At 47.0% G+C, this 7,280-nt stretch overlaps 1 non-coding gene across 1 annotated transcript; it reads left to right on the top strand.

The window, feature by feature from the left end:
• The first annotated feature begins 6,707 nt into the window (after positions 1-6,707).
• LOC119929063 lies at positions 6,708-6,898 on the top strand. The gene has a single exon (XR_005451207.1). It is a non-coding gene; the product is annotated as a U2 spliceosomal RNA (small nuclear RNA).
• The last annotated feature ends 382 nt before the right edge of the window (positions 6,899-7,280 follow it).

Genomic DNA, 7,280 nt, shown 5'->3' with positions numbered 1-7,280 from the left:
GGGAACGGAGGCCCAGAGAAACGGTCAATCGTATTTATTGAGCGCTTACTGGGAAGTACAAATTGGCAACATATAGAGACAGTCCCTACCCAACATTGGGCTCACAGTCTAAAAGGGGGAGACAGAGGAAAAAAAAAACATACTAACAAAATAAAATAAATAGAATAGATATGTACAAGTAAAATAAATAGAGTAATAAATATGTACAAACAGATGATGGCGTTTATTAAGCGCTTACTATGCGCAAAGCACTGTTCTGAGCGCTGGGGAGGTTACAAGGTGACCAGGTTGATCCCACGTGGGGCTCCCAATCTTCACCCCCATTTTACAGAGGAGGGAACGGAGGCCCAGAGAATCAGTCAATCGTATTTATTGAGCGCTTACTGTGTGCAGGGCACTGGACTAAGCGCTTGGGAATCAATCAATCCTATTTATTAACCCTTACTGTGTGCAGAGCACTGGACTAAGCGCTTGGGAAGTACAAATTGGCAACATATAGAGACAGTCCCTACCCAACATCATCATCATCATCATCAATCGTATTTATTGAGCGCTTACTATGTGCAGAGCACTGTACTAAGCGCTTGGGAAGTACAAATTGGCAACATATAGAGACAGTCCCTACCCAACATTGGGCTCACAGTCTAAAAGGTGGAGACAGAGAAAAAAAAAAAACATACTAACAAAATAAAATAAATAGAATAGATATGTACAAGTAAAATAAATAAATAGAGTAATAAATATGTGCAAACATGATGGCGTTTATTAAGCGCTTACTATGCGCAAAGCACTGTTCTGAGCACTGGGGGATTTACAAGATGACCAGCTTGATCCCACGCGGGGCTCCCAATCTTCACCCCCATTTTACAGAGGAGGGAACGGAGGCCCAGAGAATCAGTCAATCGTATTTATTCATTCATTCATTCATTTTTATTCATCGTCATCATCAATCGTATTTATTGAGCACTTACTGTGTGCAGAGCACTGGACTAAGCGCTTGGGAAGTACAAGTTGGCAACATATAGGGATGGTCCCTACCCAACAGCAGGCTCACAGTCTAGAAGGGGGAGATAGAGAACAAAACCAAACATATTAACAAAATAAAATAAATAGAATAGATATGTACAAGTAAAATAAATAAATAAATAGCGTAATAAATACGTACAAACATATATACATATATACAGGTGCTGTGGAGAAGGGAAGGAGGTAAGGCGGGGGGATGAGGAGGGGGAGAGGAAGGAGGGGGCTCAGTCTGGGAAGGCCTCCTGGAGGAGGTGAGCTCTCAGTAGGGCCTTGAAGGGAGGAAGAGAGCTAGCTTGGCAGATGTTGGGAGGGCGGGAATAATGGCATTTATTAACTGCTTACTATGTGCAAAGCACTGTTCTAAGCACTGGGGAGGTTACAAGGTGATCAGGTTGTCCCACGGGGGGCTCACAGTCTTCATCCCCATTTTACAGATGAGGGAACTGAGGTACAGAGAAGTGAAGTGACTTGCCTGAAGTCACACAGCTGACAATTGGTGGAGCTGGGATTTGAACCCATGACCTCTGACTCCAAAGCCTGGGCTCTTTCCACTGAGCCACACTGCTTCTCTAATTATTTATTTATGTATTTATTGAGTGCTTACCATGTGCAGAGCACTGGACTAAGCGCTTGGGAAATACGAGTTGGCAACATAGTCTAGACCGCGAACCCACTGTTGGGTGGGGACCGTCTCTATATGTTACGAGTTGGCAACATATATGTTATATATGTTTGCACAAATTAATTACTCTATTTTATTTGTGCATATTTATCCTATTGATTTTATTTTGTTAATACGTTTTGTTTTCCATCTCCCCTTTCTAGACTGTGAGCCCCACTCCCCATCCCCCGCGCCTTACCTCCTTCCCCTCCCCACAGCACCTGTATATATGTATATATGTTTGTACGTATTTATTACTCTATTTTGTTTGTACATGTTTATCCTATTCATTTTATTTTGTTAATATGTTTTGTTTTGTTCTCTGTCTCCCCCTTCTAGACTGTGAGCCCACTGTTGGGTAGGGACCGTCTCTATATGTTGCCAACGTGTACTTCCCAAGCGCTTAGTACAGTGCTCTGCACACAGTAAGCGCTCAATAAATACAATTGATTGATTGATTGATTGGACTAAGCGCTTGGGAAGTATGAGTCGGCAACATAGAGAGATGGCCCCTATTCATCCAATCGTATTTATTGAGCGCTTACTGTGTGCAGAGCGCTGGACTAAGCGCTTGGGCAGTACGACTTGGCAACATAGAGAGACGGTCCCTATTCATTCAATCATATTCACTGAGCGCTTACTGTGTGCAGAGTGCTGGACTAAGCGCTTGGGAAGTACGAGTTGGCAACATAGAGAGATGGTCCCTATTCATTCAATTGTATTTACTGAGCGCTTTCTGTGTGCAGAGCGCTGGACTAAGCGCTTGGGAAGTATGAGTTGGCAACATAGAGAGACGGTCGCTACCCAACAGCTGGCTCACAGTCTAGAAGGGGGAGACGGAGAACAAAGCAAAACATATTAACAAAATAAAATAAATAGAATATGTACAAGTAAAAAAAATAAATGGATTAATAAATACGTACAAACGTATATACACATATACAGGTGCTGTGGGGAAGGGAAGGAGGTAAGGTCGGGGGTGAGGAGGGGGAGAGGAAGGAGGGGGCTCAGTCTGGGAAGGCCTCCTGGAGGAGGTGAGCTCTCAGTAGGGCTTTGAAGGGAGGAAGAGAACATTCATTCATGCAATCGTATTTATTGAGCGCTTACTGTGTGCGGCGCTTGGAAAGTACGAGTTGGCAACACGATTGAATGAATGAATGACTATAGAGATGGTCCCTACCCAACAGCGGGCTCACCGTCTAGAAAAGGGAGACAGAAAACAAAACAAAACATATTGACAAGATAAAAATAAATAGAATAAATATGTACAAGTAAAATAAATAAGTAGAGTAATAAATATGTACAAACATATATACAGGTGCTGTGGGGAGGGGAAAGAGATAAGGTGGGGGGGATGGGGAGGGGGAATAATAATAATGATAATAGTGATGGCATTTATTAAGCACTTACTCTGTGCAAAGCATTGTTCTAAGCACTGGGGAGGTTACAAGAAGCATTCATTCATTCATTCAATCGTATTTATTGAGTGCTTACTGTGTGCAGAGTGCTGAACTAAGCGCTTAGGAAGTACGAGTTGGCAACATAGAGAAATGGTCCCTACCCAACAGCGGGCTCACCTTCTAGAAGAGGGAGACAGACAACAAAACAAAACATATTAACAAGATAAAATAGATAGAATAAATATGTACAAGTAAAATAAATAGAGTAATAAATATGGACAAACGTATACAGGTGCTATGCGGAGGGGAAAGAGATAAGGCGGGGGGGATGGGGATGGGGAATAATAATAATGATAATAGTGATGGCACTTATTAAGCACTTACTATGTGCAAATAATAATAATAATGACATTTATTATGCACTTCCTATGTGCAAAGCACTGTTCTAAGTGCTGGAAAGCACTGTTCTAAGTGCTGGGGAGGTTACAAGAAGCATTCATTCATTCAATCGTATGTATTGAGTGCTTACTGTGTGCAGAGTGCTGGACTAAGCGCTTGGGAAGTACGAGTTGGCAACATAGAGAGACGGTCCCTACCCAGCAGTGGGCTCACCGTCTAGAAGGGGGAGACAGACAACAAAACAAAACATATTAACACAATAAAATAAATATGTACAAGTAAAATAAATAGAGTAATAAATATGTACAAACATATATACAGACTGAGCCCCCTCCTTCCTCTCCCCCTCCCCATTCCCTCCGCCTTACCTCCTTCCCCTCCCCACAGCACCTGTATAAATGTATATATGTTTGTACGTATTTATTACTCTATTTTATTTGTGCATATTGATTCTATTGATTTTATTTTGTTAATATGTTTTGTTTTGTTCTCTGTCTCCCCTTTCTAGACTGTGAGCCCACTGTTGGGTAGGGTCCGTCTCTATATGTTGCCAACTTGTACTTCCCAAGGGCTTAGTACAGTGCTCTGCACACAGTAAGCGCTCAATAAATACGATTGAATGAATGAATGAATGAACGTATTCTAGACTGTGAGCCCACTGTCTAGAGAGACACTGAGGGAGAGAAAGAGGGGAGGGGGAGAGAGAGAAAGAGGGGAGGGGGAGAGAGAGAAAGAGGGGAGGGGACAGAGGAAGGGGAAGAGAGAAAGAGAGGAGGGGGAGGGAGAGAGAAGGGGGGGACAGGAAGGAGGAGAGAGAAAGAGGGGAGGGGGACAGAAGAAGGAGAGAGAAAGAGAGAAGGGGGACAGAGGAAGGGGAAGAGAGAAAGAGGGGAGGGGAAAAGAGGAGGGGGGAGAGGGAGAAAGAGGGGAGGGGGACAGAAACCCTCTCTTGACCCCACCTCACCTTCTAGTTATCACCCCATCTCCCTCCTACCATTCCTTTCCAAACTCCTTGAATGAGTCGTCTACACGTGCTGCCTCGAATTCCTCAACACCTCGACCCCCTCCAGTCTGGCTTCCATCCCCTACATTCCACGGAAACTGCCCTCTCAAAGGTCACCAATGACCTCCTGCTTACCAAATCCAAAGGCTCATACTCTATCCTACTCCTCCTCGACTTCTCAGCTGCCTTCGACACTGTGGACCAACCCCTTCTCAACACGCTCTCCAACCTTGGCTTCACAGACTCCGTCCTCTCCTGGTTCTCCTCTTATCTCTCCAGCCATTCATTCTCAGTCTCCTTTGTGGTCTCCTCCTCCCCCTCCAATCTCCTTACTGTGGGGTTCCTCAAGGTTCAGTTCTTGGTCCCCTTCTGTTATTGATCTACACTCACTCCCTTGGTGACCTCATTCGCTCCCACAGCTTCAACTATTATCTCTATGCTGATGACACCCAAATCTACAACTCTGCCCCTGCTCTCTCCCCCTCCCTCCAGGCTCGCATCTCCTCCTGCCTTCAGGACATCTCCATCTGGATGTCTGCCTGCCACCTAAAACTCAACATGTCCAAGACTGAACTCCTTGTCTTCCCTCCCAAACCCTGTCCTCTCCCGGACTTTCCCATCACTGTTAACGGCACTACCATCCTTCCCATCTCACAAGCCTGCAACCTTGGTGTCATCCTCGACTCCACTCTCTCGTTCACCCCTCACATCCAAGCTGCCACCGAAACCTGCCAGTCTCAGCTCCACAACATTGCCAAGATCCACCCTTTCCTCTCCATCCAAACCGCTACCCTGCTTGTTCAAGCTCTCATCCTATTCCGTCTGGACTACTGTAACAGCCTCCTCTCCGATCTCCCATCCTCCTGTCTCTCCCCACTTCAATCCATACTTCACACCGCTGCCTGGATCGTCTTTGTGCAGAAACGCTCTGGGCATGTTATTCCCCTCCTCAAAAATCTCCAGTGGCTACCAATCGACCTACGCATCAGGCAAAAACTCCTTACCCTGGGCTTCAAGGCTGTCCATCACCTCGACCCCTCCTACCTCACCTCCCTTCTCTCCTTCTACAGCCCAGCCCGTTCCCTCCGCTCCTCTGCTGCTAATCTCCTCACCGTGCCTCATTCTCCCCTGTCCTACTGTCGACCCCGGCCCACGTCATCCCCCTGGCCTGGAATGCCCTCCCTCCCAACATCCGCCAAGCTAGCTCTCTTCCTCCCTTCAAGGCCCTACTGAGAGCTCACCTCCTCCAGGAGGCCTTCCCAGACTGAGCCCCCTCCTTCCTCTCCCCCTCCTCCCCCCTCCATCCCCCCACATTACCTCCTTCCCTACCCCACAGCATCTGTATATATACTTGTATGTATTTATTACTCCATTTATTTATTTAGTTTACTTGTACATATCTATTCTATTTATTTTATTTTGTTAATATGTTTTGTTTTGTTCTCTATCTCCCCCTTCTAGACTGTGAGCCCACTGTTGGGTAGGGACCGTCTCTATGTGTTGTCAACTTGTACTTCCCAAGCGCTTAGTACAGTGGTCTGCACACAGTAAGCGCTCAATAAACACGATTGATTGATTGAAGAAAGAGGGGAAGAGAGGAGGGGAGAGAGAGAAAGAGGGGAGGGGGACAGAGGAAGGGAAACAGAGAAAGGGGGAGGGGGACAGAGGAAGGGAAAGAGAGAGAGGGGAAGGGAGAGAGAAAGAGGGGAGGGGGACAGGAAGGGGAAGAAAGAGGGGAGGGGAAGAGACGAGGGGAGAGGGGAGAGAAAGAGGGGAGGGGACAGAGGAAGGGGGAGAGAGAAAGAGGGGAGGGGGACAGGGGAAGGGGAGAGAGAAAGGGGAGGGGGACAGAAGAAGGGGAAGAGAGAGAGAGGAGGGGGAGGGAGGGGAAAGGGAAGGGGAAGAGAGGAGGGGGGAGAGAGAGAGAAAGGGGAGAGGGACAGAGGAAGGGGAAGAGAGAGAGAAAGGGGAGGGGGACAGAGGAAGGGGAAAAGAGAAAGAGGGGAGGGGGACAGAGGAGGGGGGGAAGGGGAGAGAGAGAAATAGGGGAGGGGGACAGAGGAAGGGGGAGAGAGAGAAAGAGGGGAAGGGAAAGAGGAAGGGGGAGAGAGGGGGAGCGAAGAGGGAGGGGGAAACGGAGGGAGAAGAGGAGAGCACACCTGAGGCAAATCGGACAAGACTTGGGGCTGGGCCGAAGGCAAAGGTGTGGCGCTACCTCCTACATTCTCGGCCTTTTGGCTAACATCAAGTGTTGTGTCTGTCCGTATCAGTTTAATATCTGATACGTCTTCGATGTGAAGATGCTGTATTAAGCGGATTTTTGGAGTAAGGAGGTGGGTTGGGAGCTTGCTCTATCCCCTCCAAGCATCGGCTTGGTATTGCAGTGCTACCAGGATGGGTGCCTTCCCCCGTTGGGGAATTGATATTTTTTTTCAGCGCTTAGAATGGTGCTTTGCACATAGTAAGCGCTTAACAAATGCCATCATTATTATTATTCAGCTGCATTAATTGATGATGATGGTATTTATTAAGCGCTTACTATGTGCCCAGCAATGTTCTAAGCACGGGGGTAGATACAAGGTCATCAGGACTCGCAGTCTTAATCCCCATTTTACAGATGGAGTAACTGAGGCACAGAGAAGTGAAGTGGCTTGCCCCAGGTCACACAGCAGTCAAGTGGCGGAGCCGGGATTAGAACCCACGGCTTCTGACTCCCAAGCCCGCGCTCTTTCTACTAAGTCACACAGTAATTCAGTGCTTAGTGTGGGCGAAGCACTGTACTAAGCGCTTA

Source organism: Tachyglossus aculeatus, chromosome 5 (assembly GCF_015852505.1).
Source record: "Tachyglossus aculeatus isolate mTacAcu1 chromosome 5, mTacAcu1.pri, whole genome shotgun sequence".
Lineage (NCBI taxonomy): Eukaryota > Metazoa > Chordata > Mammalia > Monotremata > Tachyglossidae > Tachyglossus > Tachyglossus aculeatus.
This window is presented reverse-complemented; position numbering and strand designations above follow the sequence as displayed.